This window comes from Pituophis catenifer, unplaced genomic scaffold, assembly GCF_029215685.1.
Source record: "Pituophis catenifer annectens isolate HBS135680 unplaced genomic scaffold, rPitCat1.0.hap2 SCAF_4, whole genome shotgun sequence".
NCBI classification, from domain to species: domain Eukaryota; kingdom Metazoa; phylum Chordata; class Lepidosauria; order Squamata; family Colubridae; genus Pituophis; species Pituophis catenifer.
In genome coordinates, this window is record NW_027256884.1 from 99,381,719 (window position 1) to 99,406,730 (window position 25,012).

General features: G+C 36.2%; 2 protein-coding genes across 2 annotated transcripts in view; one reads left to right on the forward strand and one right to left on the reverse strand.

Moving 5' to 3' along the window:
* Positions 1-16,940, reverse strand: part of LOC139316187 (filamin A-interacting protein 1-like) — a 104,394-nt gene extending 87,454 nt beyond the window's left edge. The window contains exon 1 of the mRNA XM_070942747.1: positions 16,930-16,940. The gene's annotated coding sequence lies outside the window, so the exon portion shown is untranslated. The remainder of the gene's footprint in view (positions 1-16,929) is intronic.
* Positions 1-25,012, forward strand: part of CMSS1 (cms1 ribosomal small subunit homolog) — a 192,840-nt gene that overhangs the window by 149,354 nt on the left and 18,474 nt on the right.

Below are 25,012 nucleotides of genomic sequence, written 5' to 3' on the forward strand. Positions count from 1 at the left end.
GAATGACATGATTGCAGATAGTGCTTATAACATTCCTTTTGACTTAAGGAGAATGATTATCCCACTGTGCAGAGGGTTTTGTGTTTCTAAAGGAAAATAGGAATTTTTCCAAGAAATGAGTCATGTTGTTTTACTATTTTCCCCACCGCCAGGTAAATACAGGCAGACATGATACATTTTCATCCCAGTGTGTAGCATTTCTGCTGTTCTACTTATTATTCATGTTGCAATATTTTCAGGATCAGACTCAATAAAGATAATAGAAGTTATAGGTTTAAATATAATTCTCTTTAATCATAATAGGCATTCTATATTCGCTGAATATTCAAGATAGAAGCAAGGAAAATGGGGAGGATGGCTCCTTTTATATACAAGGGGCGGAGCCAGGAATGGGAGTGGTAAATTATGAATACATTAAAGCTCAAGTAATAAGTTAACCCCTGATGTTCCATATATACATTATTTACACATTAGAGAATAAGGCATTTACATCTGACAAATCCCCCTCTAAATGCCGGTTCGTTATACAACACCAGTTACATTCAGATTCAGGACAATATAATACATATAATTTAGAAGTTAAATATTTGTGTTGTTTAGAAGGTAAGGGTTTTGTTAATATGTCAGCTAATTGTTCAGAAGTATCACAATGTACTGCTTTGATGAATCCGTCTTGAGATAGTTGTCTCACGTGCTTAAATTTTATATCAATATGCCTGGACCTTTGTCCAATTGCATCGGATCTAGAAATTTCAATGGCCGCTTTATTATCTTCATGCATAATAAAGGGTAAAGTAGGTTTCTTCCAAACATCTGTGATCAAATCATTGAACCATACAAGGTTATTTGCAGCTTTAGACAAGCAAACATATTCTGCTTCTGTGGTAGAGGTGGCTACCAGTTCTTGTTTACCAGTATACCAGTAAACTGGACAATCGTTCAATAGAAAAACATAACCAGAGGTACTCTTTCTGCATGATGTATCACCGGCCCAATCTGCATCAGCATAACAAGTAATTTTTGGTTCTTTGTCATTATTGGGTTCCAATATTAAACAAAAATCTAATGTACTTTTCAGATATCTTAAAATTCTTTTGACAGCTTCCCAATGATACAAGGTTGGTTTGCTAACATATCTTGACAATAAATTGAGAGGTAATGCAATATCTGGCCTAGTCCAATTAGATATATAAAGGAGTGAACCTATAATTGATCTGTAAAATGTGTTGTCTTTAAACTCAGGGGAAGATTCATCATTGTTTCTAAGAAAATCAGTTTGCATAGGTGTGTCACATGTTTTGGCATTATTTAAGTTACATTTGTTTAGGAGTTCAATGATTTTATCTTTCTGAGTAAGTTTGAATCCCCTTTTTGTTTTGTTAATTTGTACACCAAGGTATTTATTCACTCTACCTAGTGATTTCAATGAGAAGTGTTCGTTTAACTTATTTACAAAGATTTCCCTGCTCTCTTTATGCTTTCCAATATATAAAATATCATCCACATAAATTAATACAAATTCAATATGATCATTACTCTTTTTTACAAAGAAACAGTTATCAGCAGTGGTGGCGTTGAAATCCATGGTCTTTAGTACTTTTACCAAACAATCGTACCATCTTTTGCCAGATTGCTTCAATCCGTACAGACTCTTATTTAGTAACCAAATTTCGTTCTTATTAGTGTATTGACTGTGTGGTGCTCTTACATATATTTCCTTATCTAATTTTGCATGTAAGTATGCAGTCTGTATGTCATATTGAAACACGTCTAGATTGAGTGCAGATGCTACTACAAGAGCTGTTTTGACACTCTCTGTTCTCACTGTGGGTGAATATGTGTCAGTATAGTCTTCTGGATATTTTTGTGCATAACCTTGTGCAACTAGTCTGGCCTTGTATAAGGTATTACCTCCTTCTAAATTCTTAATTTTATAAATCCACCTGGTACCTATAATTGTTTTATTCTTAGGTGCGATCGCAGGTGTGAATACATTTAATCCTTGTAAACTTTTCATTTCTTTTTCCATAGCTAGTTCCCATTTTTCTCTTTCTTCACGGGGAAGTTTCAATACTTCCTCATATGTATTAGGTGTTATTTGTTCCCCATCCATATGCATAATATAATCTTTGTATTTATTTGGTATTTGGTTTCTATTATTTCTAATATTTCTTTCAGGTTTGCTATGGTTGTCATGCAAATATCTGGCTTCCTTTTTTGTTAATGTGTCTGTCTTTATTTTATGCTGACTATTTGTCCAAGTTTTGGTTTTGTTCTTACTTTTGCTAATATTTTGATTTTCTGTTGTTCCTTCCTCGCAAGGTATATTATCTTTGCTTTTATTAGGAAAAATTTCATTAAGGTGCAACTTAGACCAATTGGCCTGCTCATGAAACACAGCTGTTCTGGATACTATAAATTTGTTATTATTATCGATGAATCTGTACCCTTTGGTTCCAGTTTCGTATCCCATGAATCTTAATCTCCTGGATACGTTTTCTCCCTTTCTCCTCAATTGTTTAGGTATGTGCACGTCTGCAGTAACTCCAAATATGTGCATGTGTGCTAATTTAGGTTTTCTATTGTACATCACCTCATATGGTGTCTTATTCACAATACTGGACCATGTTCTATTTTGAGTGTAATTTGAATAATGTAAGGCTTCTGACCAAAATTGTTTGCCTAAACCAGCATCCTCTAATGTGCATCTAATCATGGTTTGTAGTGTGGAGTTCTTTCTCTCTGCAATCCCATTTTGAAAGGCAGAAAATGGATTGGACGTGAAATGTAGCATCCCTCTATCCTTTAACCATTGGGAGAATTCTTTAGACATGAATTCACATCCCCTATCTGTCATAATTTGTTTTATTCTGATATTATGTTGTGTTTCTATGCGTTTGTAGAATTCCTTAAATTTCTGAAAGGTTTCATCCTTGTGCTTTAATGTGTAAACAAAACCATAGCGACTGTAATCATCCACTATTGTTAGGAAGTAACGTTTTCTATAGGTAATTGATGGAGTTAATGGACCAACTAAGTCCATATGTACCAAATCAAAAATATTGTTAGTTGATCTGTTAGACTTTTTTGGTCTAGGACTGGTTTTTAGTTTGGTGGATTTACATACTGAGCATTCTAAATAATTTTCACAATTTTTTATTTTTACACCTTCTGCGTGTTCAGTCATTTTTTGTACTACAGGAAAGCTTGCATGTCCTAACTTCCTGTGTAAGATATGAGCACACTCATCATGAATTGGTTTACCTATTTTTGGTTTCTTCTCATTGTGTGTATTTTTGTTATCATGAGTTATTTTACATTCATCATTGTCACTGTTACTGACATTTTCATCATCTGCTTCAATACAATCTTCCATATTTGAATCAATGTTATGTAACCATCTTTCTTTGGTTATCAGATAGGGTAGACCCCCTTTTATCATCACAGTGCCTATATTTGTTTTGTTCTTTTCTATAGTTGCTTTCCCCTTTGAGAAAACTATATTGATGTCAGATTCTCTGCTTAGTTTTATAGCACTTAGTATGTTGTGAGGTATTTCTGGGATTAATAATACCCCCTCTATTTTCCCTAAACCAGGCAAGGTCACATTTCCTCTGCCTAATACTTGAACCTTTTCTTGATTAGCTACCTTTATCACAAACTTATCTTCTGTAAATGAAGATAATATACTTTTGTTATTAGTGGTGTGATTTGTTGCACCAGAATCAATAAGCCAATTATTGTTCTCATCTTGTTGTGTTTTGGTGCTGTCTTGTTTATTTAGCCCATTTAGTGACCCAGATTTTCTCTCTTTTGAATTTTCTCTACCCCCTCTACTTTCTCTGTAGTTTGGTGGGCTTCTATATTTGTGTCTATCTGTGGAAGATTGTCTGTAATTGTATTTGCTCCTATATTCTGGCCTATGTCTCTCCCTTGGGACTTTGGGACAGTCTCTTTTACTGTGTTCCCTGGATCCACAATTGTGGCATCTAAAGGCCTCATTATATTTATCTTGAAAGACTACTTTCCTAAAAGATTTGTGTTCTGTTTGGTTATTGGAACGATTTTTTCTTGAATTGTCTTCTGCTATCAATTTGTTAGATAGACTTTCTATTGATAAATATCCCAAATTAATGGTATCTAAGTGTGACATAAAGCTATCCCATGATGGATCAAGTGAATTGATAATAACACTTTTCATAGTTTGATCTGAAATCACTTCCCCCCTCAATTGCAGCTCAGCTCTTATTTTGTTTAGATTTATCAAATGTTCACTTGTAGAAACCCCTGGTTTCACTCTAGAAGAAAAGAAATCCTTAGACATTCTTGTGGTTGTGGCTACGCTATCGCTGTGAAATAGATTAAACATGCATTGAATTATTTCTGATACAGTTAGGTTTGGTTTGATGCTATGATACATTGCAGGAGACACGCTAGAAATTATTATGAAAAATGCTCTATGATGTAAACAGTCTATTTTTAAAGTCCAAGGTCTTCTTGGGGGACTAGTTATAAAGAATAGTAAATTTTCTTTCATAAAAATAACCTGAAGCTGTTGGTACCACTCTTGTAAATTAATGCCATCAACTCTAAGTTTTGGGAAGTCACTGGGTAAGTTCCCCACATTATTCTGTCCATTACTTACAACCTGAGGCAGTCCGTGGTCTCTCAAGTGCAGGAAATTACAGAACGGCATTGGGATGCTTGTAACGAGTCTGCGCGGTTCTCTGGCCAGTTCAAGTCTTTCGGGGCCGTCTACGTAGTTTTGCACATGCGCGTTGCTCATTTCTTCTTTGGCGCCGTTGTGGAAGGTTCTCTCCATTTCAGCTCTCTCGATCCGCTCCTCTTCAGATGAGTCGGTCTCTGGCTCGGTTTTTGGGGCTTTGGTGATGGCGGCGGTTGTTCTCTTTCTCTTGTGTGTGCTGGCACTCGATTCTGTCTGCGGTGTAGGACGGAATCGGCATGGCTCTCTGGGCTCGGGTGTCGTCGTTTTCGAAGTCAGGATGGGAGCGTGCAGGTCTTGAGTTGTCGGTTTGATTGCTTGCTTCTTCGTTGATGTCTTAGAAATTTTCAATCTTGGCCCAAAAGCAGCAAAAAGTGTTTTCATTGCTGACTCTACTTGAGACTTTGTTAAATCGTCTTCACTTTCTGATTTTGGTTCATCTGAAGAGTTTGAGACTTCTTTTTCACTTTCTTCGTCTGATAGCGTTTTTCGCGCCAGAAATTTTGAACTGAGCGTTTTGATTGGCTCTGCTTCACTCTCTTTTGAAGTTCGTTGAAACCAAGATGGCTGCCGTTCAAAATTTCGCGCGGGGTCACATCTTTTCTTTTTTACAACTATTTTCTCAGTAGTCATTTCACTCACAGTTTTTTGATCTTTGGGTTTTTCTTTAATGATGTTTTTCTCTCTCGCTGCTCCGCTGTTCCTCAGCATCTCCTGGAGGTCCGCGATGAGGCTTTCATCATTCTTTTGGCTTTTTAGTATTTTTAATATTTCTGACCTGAGTTCGTTATTTTCTATCTCGATTTCTTCCTGGTCGTTATTTTCACTCATCAGTTCTTCTTCTTCAGTGGTGTATTCTTCGGATTCTCTCGAAATCGCATTAGTGGATTCGTTGATCATCTCTTGATCAGTTTCTATTTCTTTGCTGTAGGCCCTGGTGTTGGGCCTATCTTTCTTGGACATTTTTAATTACTTATTGAGTCAATTAACCATCCTCTGCTACCAGCTTGTTGCAATATTTTCAGGATCAGACTCAATAAAGATAATAGAAGTTATAGGTTTAAATATAATTCTCTTTAATCATAATAGGCATTCTATATTCGCTGAATATTCAAGATAGAAGCAAGGAAAATGGGGAGGATGGCTCCTTTTATATACAAGGGGCGGAGCCAGGAATGGGAGTGGTAAATTATGAATACATTAAAGCTCAAGTAATAAGTTAACCCCTGATGTTCCATATATACATTATTTACACATTAGAGAATAAGGCATTTACATCTGACAATTCAAATCTCAAGGAAGCTTTCTAACTTCTTCAGAAGAGTTAAAACCTGCTGCATCCCCAAGACACACATAGTATGTTCTTTATTTATGACACATTTCCTGGAAAGGAAGTAAATGGTTGTTCAAAACAACTATATTTTGTTGGTGGTAGTATTTAATTTTGGAGTGGGATCCTGGTATTATTTTTTTGGAAACGGACTGTCTTCTTAGTAAATTACTTTGTGTGCCTCTTGAGATCATTAGCTAGGGAGGAATATTTTACAATATATTTGGAGCAGCCTCTAGGTCATTTTCATTCATACATTTTTTTTGTGTGTTTAAAACTTGGTAGCTTTTCAGTAAAGCATTTTATATCTTCTCTAGTTATTCTCATAGGTTCCAAGCCTCATATTAGTAGAGACAAAACAGATGAGATATATATAAACAGTGGGATTCACAGAGATTGTTCAATTCAAGCTGATCTTTCATTTCAGTGAATAATTTTTATCCAAATAAAATGGCAAACTAACTTTTTCTTTAATATGCCTTTTGTTGTTCTCTGAAAATTTGTTGTAGAACATCAGATCCTGAGTCTTAGCTTTAGAAAATCCATAGTGGTATCTCTTATGTCTCAGCACTTAGCTTCATATATTCTCTGTTCCATAGATATGCATTGATTATTACCTACTTGATCAATTTTTTCCTCTGCCATTCTCTTTTTGTTCCATAAATTGAATTTTTTATCTCTTATATCCTACAAAGTTAAATAGTTCGTAATGTAGTATTTCTTTTTCCAGAGAATTTACTCTTCATCCTACATAGCAGTAGGATATAATTGTTTCTTCTAAGATCTATATTGTTCTTGACTTATTGTGATAATCAGTCTTCTATTTTGTAAGGTACATTGTGCATTGTAAAATACAGCTAGAGACTGGGCAAAGATACTCATCTTAATCACCATTACAACATTTTGTCATACACATAGCACACCCCATGCACTCTGTAGGTGTAATAAGTGTAATAATCTATCATTCTATTTCATATTTTGGAAAGCATAGTTTGAGAAAAAAATAATCAGGTTAAATTTAAGGAAAGAGTTCATGGCAAAAGCAAGATTCAAATTCATGTTAGTGTTCTGATCAATAAATTTACTTTAAATTAACAATTGCTCTTGTTGAATATTGATTCCAAACTTAGTATCATTTTTAAGGTTTCTTAACTGGACCAGGAACTCAACCAAAAAACGGGGGGGGTGGGGACCCTGAAAGATCAGCCAAGGTACTAGTGCCAACAATTTTCTAAGTCATAACAGATCTTAAGCTTGATTATTTTGCAGGACATAAACAGTACTTCATTCTTGGGGTCAAAAATGTGCTCTTCATTTTCTGGAACAAATTTTGTAGACAATTGTCAATGAAGTACTTTGCAAAACATGCTTTATCCAGTCCTGAGTAAATCCCACAAAGCTTTAAATAATTTTAATGTAATGTCCTTGTGACTGCACATGAGAATAATTAGTAGGTTGGGTCTTGTTTTATTAACTACACTACTGGCACAGGTTATCTTAGATTAGAAATGACATGAGTTTTTCTCCTCATTTTCATTTACAAAAACATTTTTGGGAAGTAATTTTGTAATGGACTATGTTGATTAAATCTGGGTGTACTGATCCCTTTTAAAAAATAAATTCACCCAGTCTTTTCTTGCCAGTATTATACAAATGTCAATGTATTGCACTTCTTCCATATAACTGTGTTTAATTTTTTGTAGATTATTTTATTCCTTTTTATTTATTATCCTATTTATTTATCCTATTTTGGACCTAGCTCACTGGAAAAGACTCTACAGTGGCAATGAGCGCACCATTGGAAGACCTGAAGAACCAAGTTAGGGACAAATTATAATGGAGAAAATATGTGTGTGTTCATGTTGAAATAGATGATGGCACAAGTTGCTCAATCAATCACTTGATCAATCAATTTTAACAGTAATTTTATTAAGAATTATGAATTATGATTAACAGTCAATCAATCAATCAATCAAGTTATCTCTGCTCATTAAGCAGAGATGTGGTACATAGTGAGGCTTAATGCAAAGAACATTCATGAAACATGGGATGAGATTATTTTAAAGATCATCTCATCTTATTGAACAGGCTATTGAACTAGAATTGCTTTTCTGTTTGCAAGTTGCTCAAGCCTTTTGACAAATAGTTCCTATGTGTTATTTCTGATTTTTCTGTTCAGCTATATTCAGATTACTACTACAGATTAGTTTTGCTTAATGTTTTCTTTACGTTTATGGCCAATAAACAATAAACAATAAACATAAAAGACAAATTTGCACCACTTAATTTTTACTTGTCCATTATCTTTCTTCAGTGAGTGTGTATATGTGTGTGCGTGTGCGTGCGTGTGTGTGTGTGTGTGTGTGTGTGTGTGTGTATATTTTTCTAAAATATGGAATGTGTTATTTCATGAAGAGATTTGAATTTAACTAGAAAGACAGTCACTTTTCTGATTTTAATAAATGGTTTCAACATATTAGTTTGTTTTCTTTATGGTGTGGATTAAATGATAAATTTAACAACAGAATTGAATTTATATAAGTAGGAATGCTCATCATATGGAATCTCTGTTCATAATGTTTTTGTTACATTTAGCTATATATTACTATAATATATTTTATTTTTTCCAATTTTGTCTTTACTGTTTAATGATTATTGAAAATATATAGTTTTTATTTTTTATTGCACCATTTTTAAAAATATACATAGGAGGAAATTCCATTAATTTTGTCACCATAATCCAGAGACTGAAAGAAAAAAAATGCTCTAGAATCACGAGTATGAATGGAGAATATGGAAACTTCAGTTATATTCAGTAGTTTCTGTATTAGATGTTTAACCTATTACACTCAGTATTTTCTTTATTAATCTTAAGGTTACAGAAATTGATCTGACCTCCAGCAAAGGTCAGGATGTTCAAGGAATCCAATTTCTTTTCTTTCACAAAAAGCAGATGTTTTAGTAAAAAAATATGGAAACGTTTGCTTTGTACTCTTAACTTTTATGTCTGAACTTGACAAAGACACTCAAATATACTTTGTGTTTAATCATATCTTCTAAAATGTGCAGGAAATACAGTAAGAATGAAGAAAGATAGCGAAAATTAAATCTGTGGAACAAATCTCCAGATGTTTACGAATGGCTTCCAAAACGTACAGTTAATTTCTACTTGTGACAAGAATTTTTAAAATAGACCTCAAGCCTCTCATTGCAAAATAATAGAAACTACCATTTAACATAATGTGCATGCAATTAATATAGCTATTATGAATACTTAGAATACTTAATTTCATGAATGGTTTTTAAAGCATCTCATTTTCATAATCTGTTCAATACTGCTGCTGTTTAATTGAATACCTGCATTCATTAGAATTATGCTTTAAATATACTGACTCAGTGTTTTGTATGTGCTTCTTGGAATACATAATCATTTCAACATCTACATGCAATGGGTGATATCATCCAACACATGAGATAAGCTGTCATCATTATGCTTATGATACCCAACTTTACATCTCCTTCCTTGGTTTTCCAAGTGATGCTGAAGGTTGCAATTGTGGTAGGAAAGCTTTTACACAATGTCATGTTTTACACCAGTTGTGCACTTTTCTAGAATGTGAGGCCCAGCACACTCGTGGCCTGCCATCTCCCTTGTGGATTACTGCAACACACTCTACATGGGGCTACCCTTGAAGAGTATTCAGAAGCAGCAACAGATACAGAGTGCAGCTATGCAGAGAGTTCTAGAGGCCTTTTGGGTGGCATATGTAATACAGCTGTAATGCAAGCTGCATTGTTTGCAAGTTTGTTTTTGGGTCCAATTCAGACTGTTGCTTTAAAGCCCTTCATACAGGGATGAAATGCTCCTGGATCAGACTGGATCGCCCGGTCCGGTAGTGATTTTGGCCATTGGTTTGGCAATCCGGTAGCGATGGCAGAGCAAAGCTCTGCCCACCCACCTGGGTGTCATTACTTCCTGGTTTTAACCAGGAAGTAATGTGTTTTTTACCTTCTGTGGATGCACAGAAGGTTTTGCGCTTGCACAGAAGGTTTTGCAATGCACAGAAGGGCTGCACGTGCATAAAGCGAGTGCGCGCGCAGCACATGCGCTTCCGAACCGGGAAGGAAGGCAAGTAGATTTTACCCCTGCCTTCATGGCATGGGACCAGGATATCTGAGCAACCATCTAACCCTGATGCAACTAACTCACTCATTTGTTCCAACCAAAAGGGTCTACTTTGGATCCCATTGGCTAAAAAAAATTGGACAGTGAGCTCCAGAAGGAAAGCCTTTTCTGCTCTGGCCCCCACCCTCTGCTATATTCTCCCATCAGAAGTGGGATCTGCCCCTACCTACACTCCTGAAAGAACTTGGCTCTGCTGGAAGAACTCTGCTCTGCTGCTTGGCTTGGGTCCCTAACAGGAGCTTGCTAGAACAGTCAAACTCAAGGCCCGTGGGCCAGATCTAAAAATGGAAAAAACGGGCCCTGAAAATGGGCTGCACAGGGTCTGTTTTCGGCCAGCAGAATGCTGCAGAAGGCCATGGAGGATGAAAACAAGGCCGGGCAGCTGCCCCTATTTTGGCTGGCAGGGTGCTGCAGGAGGCAGCCGTCCTGTCTTCCCCACCACCGCAGTCCCCCCCCCCCCCCGCCACCAGCCCATGGAGAATTACAATGCTGGATCTAGCTATTATTCTGAGATATATAACTTATAATCGCTAATTGATCTGAATGGAACATTGATATTTTATTTATTTATTAAATTGTTATGCCACCCATCTCACTACTGCAGTAACTCTGGATAGCTTAAGAAATGATATAAAACAGTCATGTTTTTATAAATAAAAATACAATTTTTCTGTCATAGTGTTTGAAGATGTCTTAACTATAGCAAGGAGATGGCAGGTCTCCTGTTTCCTGCTCTGAACTGGCTCCAAACATATATGTTATTGCCAGATCAGTGACCTCTCTTGAACTGGTTATACAAGAACAATTTGAAAAGCTGTCATATTCCCTAGAATATGAAATAATGAATCATGTCTATTAGTTAAAATTGCTGTACAGCACAATGACTGATTCATAACATAACCACATATCTTACAACAAACTCTGGGAGGCTTCCAATCAAAACATATACTGTAACATACAGATTGAAGGTTTTTTATATGAAGAATTTTCAATATAAAGTCTATTTATTTGTCCAGGGTATGGTATTGTGAGTTGAGTAGAGATAATATAGCCAAATCATAAAACATACTAGGACATGTAGGGCTAGTCATTTTCACTTATAGGCCTTCATATAAAGATGAACAGGACAATCACAGTTTATATTCAGTAATTATAGAGAAAGAGTGAAATATAAATGTTATAAATAAAAACCATGATGTTTCCTTCATAGACAGCTGCTTTTGAAATAAGGTTGTCCTCATAATAATTGATAACCCAAATAGTTTCCCGGTTATTTTAAAAGTCTATTGGAAAGTCTTTGTTTTTATTTCTCAAATACTTTGTCCTTAGCAGTAGGGTTAATATTCAAGATTTCACTAATCATGTTTTTTTAATCATTCTGTATGTACTTTTAAAAAGTACATTCTGTATGTACTTTTACATACACTTATCTTACTTTATATCTATCATATTTTCTAAAATATTGAGGCAATTATTGGTACAGTTTGTGGTATGCTCACAAGGCCTTTCAATCTACCTTTTCATTTAATATCCTGTAAATTGCACAAATGTATTATATAACTTTTTTTATTCCTATTATCATTACACCAAGAAGTTAGAAGATAATCTTTATCATGAGCGATGTCTCCATAGATCAATATAATTATTCAGAGACCTTAAGCAGCATCTTTGTCATTTTATTATGACAAATTAATTCCACATATGCTCTTCATAGTAATGAAGTTCCATATGATAGAAATTTCTTCCAAATCTTTGACTCATTCACATTTCAATGTATGACTTCTTGCTTTTTAAATTTGGGTCATATTACTTATATGGATTTTAGAGAGATTTTAGAGAGTAGGTTTTATGTGGCTATTTGTCTGATAAAGAAAACATAATACTTCTGTATTAATAATAATGTAAGATTCATGCAAAAGCCAATCCGGGTATAGAAACCCAGTACACATTTTTAAACAAATGTTAGTGTTAATTTTTGAAAGTAACACTGTGATTTTATGGCTCTTATGAGAAGAACAGTTCTTATGGTAATTATCCTATGCTAAAATTGATTTTATGCTGGAAAATAAAATACACACTTGGTCAATTATCATAATATATTGGCGTTTCTATTTTCATAGTTCTTCTGCTGTATTTAGATAATTTATGCTCACTGGAGAGCATACAGATGGTCTCCTTTCTGTGGCTCTGAATGGGAAACCATTCAACCTTTTATTCACTACACATATTCACATTAATGTTTAAGAAATACAGTGCTCATTGAGAGATTTTCATGTTTCAGTAATCACCCTTTATGGTTTATTAAATATGGTTTATTGAAGAAAAAATCAGAATGAGTTGGATTTGTATAAAACATTAAATTGTGATCATGATTGACTAATAGCTGTGATCTCACATTAAAACAAACCAAGAAATTTGTTTCTTTTTCTTCAAGTATTGTATTTTCAATACTCTTTAAATTAAATCTTTTTAGATTTCTGTTCTTTAAAACTAATTTAAAATTAAATGTTTCTCAGTGCAGTCTGTTTTATAGTTCTACAATGACAGATGAATGCCACTGTATTATTAAAATTATAGAGAATAGAGAGAAAAATGGGAGCCAACTGTGCAGGTGTGGGATTTTGGTTGGAATAGATCCATAAATATATTGAATTTTACAATGTGATTAACAGGATTCAAGTTCTAAAACTAGTCTAGTATCTATAGTAAGAGTTCAGGTTACACACATTTTCAACATGGATTCTAGTTCCACAGCTGATATCCATATATAAGACAGTTCTAAGAAAAAATGGGAACATGGGGAATTCATTGCTGACTTATATACTATGAGAGGAATCTTCCCCTGTGCAAATGCCTATATTCTATATTTAGATTTTGCTATTTTGTTAGCTAGCTTTAAAATATTGAGTTTGTCATGGGCCAACATGCAACAAAATATCACATGCAATGCTAAGGGTAAGATATCAATCAACCGAACAAACTTAAATCTCTGTTATCATCACAGACAGATTTGGAATGAATTTGGATATGCTTAGAAAGCTACAAGAACTCTGCACTTCTAGCAATATGTATTAAAAATTGTAGATAGCATGAATTCACATTACAATAATGTATGTACGTGTATATATACAGTACAGTATAGTAAATTAAATATATTTTTGGCTTTATAATGGTAACACCTTGCCATTCCCATTATGGGTTCCCAAGGAAGACATCAAATTCAAATACATAGCAGTTATCCCGCATAGGGAATTTAAAACAGTATACAACCTTTTTAGGGTGCTCTTGACTCGACAGGCAGGCAAACCATGTAAACAATGAATATAATTCAAATTCAAAATTAAAATATAATTTAAAATTTACCCAAAAAAAGAAATTTAGTTTGTACTACACAATCCTAGTAATAATTTCCTTCTCTAATCAGATTAAAAATAACATTGGACAGCATACAATTTTAAGTGTATGTCTGGTTTAAAGCCATAATGCCAGTTGCACTGATGGCTGACTGCTTCTTGGAAGATGTCAACCTCTAAATGTCATTAAAGGATTAATTGATCTGAGTCTATACTTTCTAGTGCAATTTATCAACTGAGCTGGATTGAGAAGTTCTGCTATACAATACTGGCCTTCTTGACCACTTTTACTATTGACAGCTGTATATATTCTAAGTGAAAACTGATGTTTGTACCTAGGTTTCAATAAGGTTGTAGACCTACTAGACCTTTTCATCTCTGTAAATGTAATCAGCTACTTTTAAGGACTGAATTTTTCTTGACTCCTTATAAAGTTGTATGTTGAATAAGGTTGTCTGTCTGTCTGTCTGTCTGTCTGTCTGTCTGTCTGTCTGTCTATCTATCTACCTATCTATCTATCTATCTATCTATCTATCTATCTATCTATCTATCTATCCAATAAAAAGATCCAAGATAAAGATATTTAGATATTTATTAAAAATCTAGGTTGCATCATTAGTAGGATCACCAGGAAAAAGGAGGTCCTAATCTCGCTACATAATGTTTTAGCCAGATTCCCATTTGGAATACAGTTTTTAGTTCTGGAGACCTCACCTAAAAAAAAGATATTGATAAGATTGAACAAGTCCAGAAACTGGCAACAAAAATGGTGCAAGGTCTGCGGGACAAAACATATCAGGAGAGATTGTAGCAACCAAATATGTACAGCCTGGAAGACAAAAGGGAAAGTGGGGGCATGATTGAAACCTTTACATATATTAAGGATGTAAATAAGGTTCTAAAACGCAGCATTTTCAGTATTAAGTAAAAATCAAGAACGTGGGCATAATCTAAAAGTAATAGGGAAGTTCAAAAGTAATGTTAGAAAGTATTACTTCACAGAAAGAGTAGTGGAAGCTTGGAACCATCTTCCAGCAAAAGTAGTAGGTCAGTCATCAGTAACTGAGTTTAAACATGCTTGGGATAAACACATGTCCATCATCTATATCATCCGACAAAAAGAAAAGAAATGAAATAAAATAAACTCAAAGGGCAGACTCAATGGATCATTAGACCTTTTTCTGCCATCAGTTATCTATGTTTCTTGTTACACAGCAGCCAAAATACTTGGCAATTAACACTAAAATCAAGAAAAGGACCTTTAATACATTCAGCGCACAGGCTTAGCATCCCATGCTTGGGAACACAGCTACATTTTTAAAGCCTTACAAAAGGCCAACAGGTTGGGATCATTCTAATCTCCGAGTGGAGATATTCCACTCTATTGCAGAAAAGGCTCATCTTCCAGTCCCCACCAGCTGACACTGATATAATTGTCTGTAAATTGTTCAGAGATTATGGACTATCTTGTTCTTTTGATCATTCCAGAGCAGGTGATACACCAGTCAAAACAGGCCAATTGCTGCTTGAAATAGAGCACATGCAAATTCTGACATAATCCTACAGACACTTTGTTAGCTATATAAGATGTCCCATCAAGTACTTTATTTTTTTCGTCGTTTTTAGATATCTTGGTCACGGGTTAATCAACTTCAGTTGTGAAAACACATGGTTTCCCCTGTGCTGTATCTGCACTTATTTAGAACATGTCTTACTGGTCTTTCAGGCTTTCAATTTAGCTTTAAAAACACTACAGGCACCATTTTGTGGTTTAGAGGACACACTGTAATGCAGAGATGCCATGATGGTGATCTTTCTTTGGAGAACAATATTACCTCCAATATTTGTATTCATTCCTCCCTCAATCTCAATGAAGTTCCTTTTTATATTAAGAACAATCTCTTGTTAACCTGAGAAATGGTCCTAGTCCCTTTCTGCGATAACTTTCTCCTTGATCTTTTATGCTATAACAAAAGTCTACCGGTGTTCAATTACAAGTAATGTCTTTAAAGTTAGAAATTGTACACTCCTCGTCTTTGTAAGACAAATCTTACCAAAACACAAAGTAGGCATAAGCTGTTTATAAATTCTCAAGAGGGGTTGCCTACATTACTTTTCTTTTTGCAGGTTGGCTGTTTGAGAATTAGAAATATATACACATTACTTCAATCTTGTATTATGCCTTGGAGCTACTAGAAAACTCCCACTAGCAGACACAACCTTTTCCATATTAAGGGATATGATTCTAGGTTGTTCCTCTATTTGAAATGGTTTATATATTTTATCTGTCTTGAAGAAAGTATATGATACTTTCCCCATTAAGTTCAAATGGCAGTAGATTTCATATGTTTTAAAATAACATTTCCACACCGTATCTACTATAAAAAGAAAGAAGCCACAAAAAGAAACTTGTAATGCCAAGAAAAGAACTTTTTTAATTGATACAGACTAAATTGTCATACTCTACACTGAGTTAATTCAGGTCTGTGAAGGAACTGGTAATATCTTCACAATTTTTTAAGAATTTATCCCCTCAAAAATGAGATTCCATTTTTATAATAAGACCTTTGTCACTTTGTTAAAATATTGTGCTCACTTTTTTATTGTTAATGCTATATAAAATATGCTAGAGAATTTGAGAAATATATATTTTTTGAGTCAAAGGCCATTTAGGAAGTTGCTTCCTTCTACTACTGCTTTCAGCTTTTCCAGATGGGAAATACTCTGTTGTTAGTTACTTAGGTAGGTATAATAATCATTACTAACAGCAGAAGCTTCATTAAAGTCCTGGGAAGACTTAAACCAAATAGCAGGTGTTAAATGCATCAACTCAGCTACTCTGAAATTTGAACTAAGGTCTTGGCTGGAAGGTCAGTTTGGGAAAAAAATAAATGAATGGTTGGAGTTCGTAAACCTCTGCAGAAACAGTCTCAGAGTGGGGAAGATGAACACCATGCTCTCCTGTAATAATTCAATTCTTTGTAATTTTAGCTTTGTACATTGTATTCTCTTTAAGCCTTGGGATCACGAACACTTATTTCTTACAGACGTATTTAGTGCAAATCCAGTTGTAACATCATTGTTAGTACTATCAGACTGGGCGACAAAATTAAAGAAAGTTTGCAAGAAGTAATTTTTCTCAATTTACATCTTTTTATAAATAAAAAACAGCAGTTAAAATTAGTGTTCCTTAAAAGGTTGTTCCTTAAAAGGTTCTGTTTTATAGAAGAGTAATTTCATTCTTAAGTGGTTAGAGTGGCGCAGTGGTTAGAGTGCAGTACTGCAGGCTATTTCTGCTGCCTGCCGGCTGCCTGCAATTTTATAGTTCAAATCTCACCAGGCTCAGGGTTGACTCAGCCTTCCATCGTTTTGAGGTTGATAAAATAAGGACCCAGGTTGTTGAGGGCAATATGTTGAATCTGTAAACCGGTTAGAGAGAGCTGTAAAGCACTATAAAGCAGTATATAAGTCTTAAGTGCTATTGCTAATTGCTAGAACCTGAAAATCGTTTTGCTTTATTTGAACTGAATAGTAACTGTAAAGTATTTTTATGTATTCATGTATTCATTTCCCATACAGTATGGACAGAACTGGTTCTGCCATTAAGCGCCGAAGACATGACTGATACCTAAAGCTAGCATATTGCAGGGTTACTTTCCTTGGTAATTATAGTTTTTAGTCCATGTTTTGTTGCTTTTCACTTTCTAGTTTTGTGAATTTCCACCAAAACTATAATGGTAAAACCATTTGTTCATCATTATGTATTGTAGATCCTTAAGTGCCAAAGGGCAATTCAAAACTCTTTCTGGTTGAAGATTAAACTAGCAGATAGATGTTGTGGAGAACTGACATGAACAGGACTGAAACAATTTTTTGTAAATATGTTTAAATGATGTGTTCAGACTTCTTTACCTTCAGTGGCAAAATAAAGTTAAATAAACATAACATTGCAGTGGAATTATATATGCATGTCACAGCAGAATAAATTATCTATGGATGATACTAAGGAATAACAGAGTGAGGGCATGGTGCTATGTGCTTATTACAAATTAGTTGACATCAATATTTTAGCTCTGACAATGCACAACTACGGGCAAACATCAGTGATGGCCCTTAAATGTGCATGCCTTGTTCTGACATCATACATATTTCATGTTTATAGTTCCCTAAGTAATTCCTTAAGTATTTTGAGGTTCGGAAGGAACATTTCTGAGTGGAGAATTTAAGTGCTCCTTTGATAAAATGTGAACCAGAAGTTTAAAAAAAATTGGCAAATGATTTTGTATAGAGTACTTCATATCACAATGCAACTTTATAGCAGATTTGAGTATTGCAAGCTGACTTAATAGGAGTAATAAAATAACATATAAATATTTGGGCTATTTTTGAAATTTGCAAGAGGTTTCAAAATGTTTCACCAGGCACAGTTTTAAATTATTGCAAAATAACAATAGTTGTTATATACAAATACCATAGTATTTCAAACTATTTGGACATAAGTGCTTGAAAACAATAATTTCACTAAGTCATATATGAATGAAATCTCCAAAATTCACATTCTTTATAGATTTATTCATCAATTTTGCCTAATGATATAATTGCACAAAGAAAATCAAGAAAGGATAGAAAACTTGAGCTAGAAATCAAGACTTTTACCTTTACTTATCCACTGTTCCTTCTTTCTGTCCCTTTGTCTGTTATTGCTAAGGTAAGGTAATAGTTCGACCTTGGACTAATATGCTTTAAAGTATTATTAGGTCTGACGTTACAGCAAAACGAAGAAAATATATTTAAAATAGTGTTGATTACTCTTTTTAAAATGATTCTAGCCCAAACCAGCTACAGGAAGTCCTCTAGCAACTACTTCATTTAGCAACCGATTGTGGTTAGAACAGCGATGGAAAAGTAACTTTTCCTACGGTCTATAAAACAAAGGAAAAGTGAAATAAGATATAAGCATAGTCACCGTTTCACCTAGCAAGTACTTCACTAAACAATGGAATTGCCAGTCCAGATTGTGTTTACTAAACAAGGACTACCTGCATTACTTCTTCCAGGATGCTCCATCACTTCTACCCAATCTCCATCAAACACTCAGACACTCATTTTTCTATGTCAAGGTATCATACCTACTGTAGGCTGGAGTGAGAGCATGAAAATCACCCAGCAATTTTTCATGGTGCAGATGGATTTTAACCTGTATTGCCCTGTCTTAATTATTATTGTTGCTGTAAGGATCACAGTCGCCTGATAATCACTGAACTGAATAATTCAGAAATATGCATTTCCCTTAGAAATAACTTCTACCATTTAGCTAACCCTCTGTTGAACGTGTCTGCTTTGCCTTCAATGGCTGGATTTTGCAAGGAGACAGATAATGAAAGATACAGTAGCTACATATAAATTATGTCACAGAAAATATAGAAGAATAATTTTATTTTTTCACAATAATAGAAGTTAAGGTGTAATAATGAAATAAATGTGGGATGGTTAAGGACAATTCAAAAGAAGTAGGTCATTATATAATGCATTATTAAATTATGAATTCATAATTTGATGGTATTGATGGAACAATACCATCAGTGCTGTATTTTATTTATTTATTATTTATTTATTTATTATATTTCTATACCGCCTTTCTCCCGTAGGACTCAAGGCGGTGTACAGTCAAGAAAAATATAGACACACAAACATCATAAAATTGCTAATTAAAATTATTACTTAGTTTGGTCAATTAAATAAAACCCAGAATTAGATAACATTTAAAAAAAAAATCATTCACATGTTCATATGTTTAGCCCCGCCTGTTGAAACATCAGGGTCTTGAGGGCATGGCGGAAAGCACGGAGATCAGGGATATTCCATATCTCCGGGGGCAGTTCATTCCAAAGGGTTGGAGCCCTCACAGAGAAGGCCCTCCCCCTGGGAGTCGGCATAATTTGACTGACGGTACTCTGAGTAGTCCCTCCCTGTGAGAACGAACTGGTCGGTGGGAGGCTATTGGTGGCAAAAGACGGTCTTGTAGGTACCCAGGTCCTAAGCCATGGAGCGCTTTAAAGGTGATAACTAACACCTTGAATCGCACCCGGAAGACCACCGGGAGCCAGTGCAGCTCGCGTAGGAGAGGTGTTACATGGGCGTAACGAGTTGCGCCCATAGTCACCCGCGCGGCTACATTCTGGACCAGTTGGAGCCTCTGGGTGCTTTTCAAGGGGAGCCCCATGTAGAGAGCATTACAGTAGTCCATACGGGAGGTAAATAGGGCATGAGTGACCGTGCGCAAGGCGTCCCAATCCAGAAAGGGACGCAACTGGTGGATCAGGCGAACCTGATAAAAGGCACCCCTGGCCACGGCCGTCAAATGATCTTCTAAAGATAGCCGTGAATCCAGGAGGACACCCAAGTTGCGGGCCCTCTCTGTGGGGAGCAAGATCTCATCCCCTATTGTCAGTGATGGTACCAGCTGACTATACCGGGACGCCGGAAGCCACAGCCACTCGGTCTTGGAGGGGTTGAGTCTGAGCTTGTTTCTCCCCATCCAGATCCGCACGGTGTCCAGGCAATGGGACATCACAGCAAGGGCATCATTGGGGTGGTCTGGGGTGGAGATGTATAGCTGTGTGTCATCAGCATACTGATGAACACTCACCCCGAAACCATGGATGATCTCGCCTAGCGGTTTTACATAAATGTTGAACAGAAGAGGTGAGAGGACTGACCCTTGCGGCACCCCACAAATAAGGTGCCTCGAGGTCAACCTCTGCCCCCCTGCCAACACAATCTGCGAACGGTCAGAGAGGAAGGAGGAGAACCACCGAAGCATGGTGCCCCCTATTCCTAACCCCTCCAGCCGGTGCAGTAAGATACCATGGTCGATGGTATCAAAAGCCGCTGAGAGATCTAATAGGACCAGGATAGAGGAGCAACCTCTGTCCCGAGCCCTCCAGAGATCATCCACCAACGCGACCAATGCCGTTTCCGTGCTGTATCGTGACCTGAAGCCCGACTGGAACGGATCCAGATAGACAACTTCATCCAGGTATCGGGGTAGTTGTCGCGCCACCACACTCTCAACAACCTTTGCAACAAAGCGAAGATTGGAGACTGGACGATAATTTGATAATATAGCCGGGTCCAGGGAAGGCTTCTTGAGGAGGGGCTTCACAACCACCTCTTTCAAGGCAGCGGGAAAGACACCCTCACTCAAAGAAGCATTTATAATCCCCTGGAGCCAGCCTCGTGTAACCTCCCGGGAGGCCAGTACCAACCAGGAGGGACACGGATCCAATAAACATGTGGCAGCGTTAAGTTTGCCCAGAATCCTGTCCACGTCCTCAGGAGTCACAGAGTCAAACTCTTCCCAGATAACGCTCTCAAGACCTGCCCCCGTCTCCTCCCCTGGATCTACCCAATCGGAGTCCAGGCCTTCCCAAATCTGAGTGACTTTATCATGCAGGAATTGTACAAAATCCTCAGCTCGACCTTTTAAGGGATCTTCCTGTATCCCCACCTGAAGTAGGGAGCGGGTCACCCTAAACAGCGCAGCTGGGCGGTTCTCTGCAGATGCAATAAGAGCGGAGAAGTAGCTAGACTTCGCCACTCTTATCGCCACTAGGTAGGTCTTAATATAAGATCTCACCTGTGTTCGGTCAGATTCAGATCTGCTTGTCCTCCAATCGCTTTCCAGGTGTCTTTTCCAACGCTTCATCTCTCTCAGCTCCTCGGAAAACCAAGGAGCTAGACGAGATCGGCATCGGGTCAGAGGCCGCAAAGGCACGATGCGGTCCAAGGCCCCAGTAGCCGCCCTGTCCCAGGCGACCACCAGGTCCTCAGTCGAGTCGTGAGCCAGAGTCTCAGGAAATGGCCCAAGCTCCATCAGGAACCTTTCGGGGTCCATCAGGCGCCTGGGACGGAACCATTTGGTTGGTTCCGTCTCCCTGTGGTGGGTGGAAGTGACTTGAAAGTCCATGTGAAGGAGAGAATGATCAGACCATGACAAGGGCTTGATGTCTATATCCCTTATTCTTAGATCATTCAGCCACTGATCAGTGTGGCTGAAGTCCAGAGTGTGATTCCCCAAGTGGGTGGGGCCTTGAACTACCTGGGTCATTTTGGCATGCCTTCAACAAGACATAAGACATTGAATCTCTTCCAGCTTCCTGCTAGCATAAGGTGACCAGATTTTAACATTGGTAAAGCGGGACATCCACAATTTTGTGGGCGTGGCTTGGAGATCATGTGACTGGGTGGGCGTGGCTAGCTGGTCATGTGACCAGGTGGCCATGGCTATGTGTATAGAAAAAAGTCATTTCTGACAGGTCCTCGGACTTTTGACTGGTCCTCACACTTATGACCATCCTCACATTTATGCCCGTGCAGCATTCTTAACAACCATGTCACTCATTTCACAACTGCTTCTCTTCACCATGGTGATAAAATAGGGCAAAAAACGTAAAATGTGAGGACAGTCGTAAGTTTGAGGACTGGTCAAAAGTGTGAGGACCAGACCAGTCAAAAATAACTTTTTCAGCCCTCTGAGTATTCCATATGCATAAAAGGATACAGCAATAGAGAGGGATGAAGGAAGGGAAGGGAAATTAGAGTAGGAGTGAGGGTAAGAGAGGGAGGAAGAGAGGAGGAGAAGGAGAAAGGAAGAGGAAGTAGGGAGAAGAAGAAGAGGGGGGGAGAGAGAAAGTAAGAAGGAAAGAAAAGAGAGAGGTGGTAGGTTTGAGGAGAAAGATTGCTGTACAAAAAAAAAGATGAAAGGGAAGAAAGCCAACCCCAAACAAATATAAAGATATTAAGATAAAGAATGAATTGTTAAACTTTAAAGAATAAAAGAGAACAAATATGAATAAATAGCAATAATTAGAAACACACATACAAACATACAATGTATTTTCTTTGAACAGAATATTTGGCTGGTTCACAAATTTAAACAGTGTTTAGTCATTTCAATTAAATTTACAATTTCTATATTTCCTTTTTGCCATATTTATTCCTCATCTATTTTTTTAAAAAACCAATATTACCCTTCAATCTCATCTCTAATCTTAATCAAATTCAATTTTTCCCTTCTATTCTATATTACACCCCTTCCCATTGTCATCTATTTTTATATCCATCCTCACATTGGTTAATTATGTAATTATGTAATACAGTTGTTTAATACAAATTCAACATTTTAATATAAATCAATTAGTTATAAAACTATCTTTTTTGTATATTAATCAATATGAACATGAATATTCCAATTATTTCCATGCAATCCAATTTCTTACAAATCAATTAATTATATTTACCAATAATAATAAACCAAATAATTTCCCCCATATATTCCTCCAAACCACAACTTAACCATTTCTGCTTTCAACACAATATACAATTAATAGTATCTCAATTATTACAATTCCCTAGTTAAATAGAGCTTTTTTTCTTTTGTGTTTTAAAATCTTGAACTCTCCTCTTTTGCCCTAAATTTCCCATTGTTTGCAGTTTTGCACCTACCTTTTTTGGTGAGGAAAAAGAAAAAGAAATCTCTCTCTGCCTCATTTTGCCATGTTGTAGCAAAGACCCTGCTTTACTTTCAGTTTCGCTTTTAAAGCATAGTTAGGGGAAAAAAATCTCCAGCACTCTGCAGCTAGCAACTACAGAGCCCTGAGCAAAACAGCTGAGAGCAAATCAGCTGAGAGTCGGGAAGCCGATCTAATCAACTTGTGCTAATTAACCTATGCTGAAGCTTTAAGGGGCTGTTTTTTCTATTTTTGCAGGCATCGGTCTACTCATTTGTTTTCTTTTAACACTGATCAGCTGTAGGGCGGCCCTTTGAAGCCCCGCGGCAAGAGTTTAAACAGTTTTTTTCCCTCTAGCCATCAGCTGAGACTCAGGAGGCAGCTGGGAGCAACCCACCACTGCGCCGTGCCTTCTTTCCCAAAATCGGGACTTTTTTAAAATGCCGCGGGACGCAGGACAAATTGTTCAAAAGCGGGACTGTCCTGCCAAAAGCGGGATGTCTGGTCACCTTACGCTAGCAGAATCTATTGAGAAGTCTAATAAGCAACACATCTACTTTTAAGTACACAAATTTAACTTTTCCAAATGAATAATATTATCCTGGATTTCTAGAGTTGAAAAAGATAACTCACTCATGGCCCATTAACAAATTGAACAATAAACAATCCCTAATATTCATGTGCGCACTGCATATTTACCTTGCTCACATTTCATAAACCTGGATTGGGGTAAGGAAACTAGAAATCAAAGGTAGTGAAAAGCATCAAAGCAAACCAGAGTGTGTCACTGTCTCCCTAAATAGGAAATTTTGGAGAGAAATATATACAGACTAAACCTAAACTCTAGTATGAAATTGATTTAGCTTCCTAAATTGGATTTTGTTTACAATCTTCTCATCATATAACTACAGTTTCCCTTGCTCTTGACTAGGAGTTGAAATAAGCTGTTATAGGATAAGTATCATTGTAATTAAAAGGATTATTTATAAATCATTAGTTCAGTTGTAGAGGAGAAAAGGAGTTTGAGATAAAATAGCAGATGTCACATAGTTGAAACTTTTTGATATTTCTTGAAATATTCGTAACTGCCTTATATTAAGATATCAGGAAAAATGCAATACAGAAAAATTAAGAACAATAGAAAAATAAAATCATATAAATAAAATAAGACTTAATTATGATCACTAAGTTCAATAATACAAAAAGGAAATTAACACTGAGGTGTTTGATAATTTGTTCAATAACAACATCTGTCTGGGTTAATATTGACTTTCCAAGAGAAATACTCCCAACACTATAGTATTCTAAGTTAATTATATAGCAACATAATGAAAGGTTTGATTTTTTTCCTGTGATTGTTAAAATGCACACACCAGAATAGAGTGTCCATACATTTGTCTGTCATTAAAACAATTAAATATTGTCTCTCTAGACAAATATTTTCTTTTTACTTTCTTTTATTTTCTTTCTTTCTCAGAAATTGTATTCTAAACGTTTCTATTAATAATTTGTTCCTGGCAATAAAACAGAGATTGTGTCCTTCAAAACTTCATACAAGTTTTGGGCGTAATATTAGGGTTGTCTATTTTTATTAATAAAGGAATGGAAATTAAACATTCTTAATTAATTAAAATTTATATCTGAATTAGAATTATATAATTTCCATTAACAGAGTTCACATTGAACGTAAATCTCGAATGGTTCTATAGATTAATTTTTTGTGGTATCGTATAAGAATATAAAAGCTTACCATTTTTAAGAAGACAGCCTTCTGGGTAATTTCTTTTTCTGCGTATATAAATCCTGGTAAGCCAAAATGGAGTCTTTTGTCTTTATAGATGTAAACTTTAATGTTTCTTTTCCTTTATGAGCACCCAAGAACACCTATTTCAAATAATCCCAGAGCAG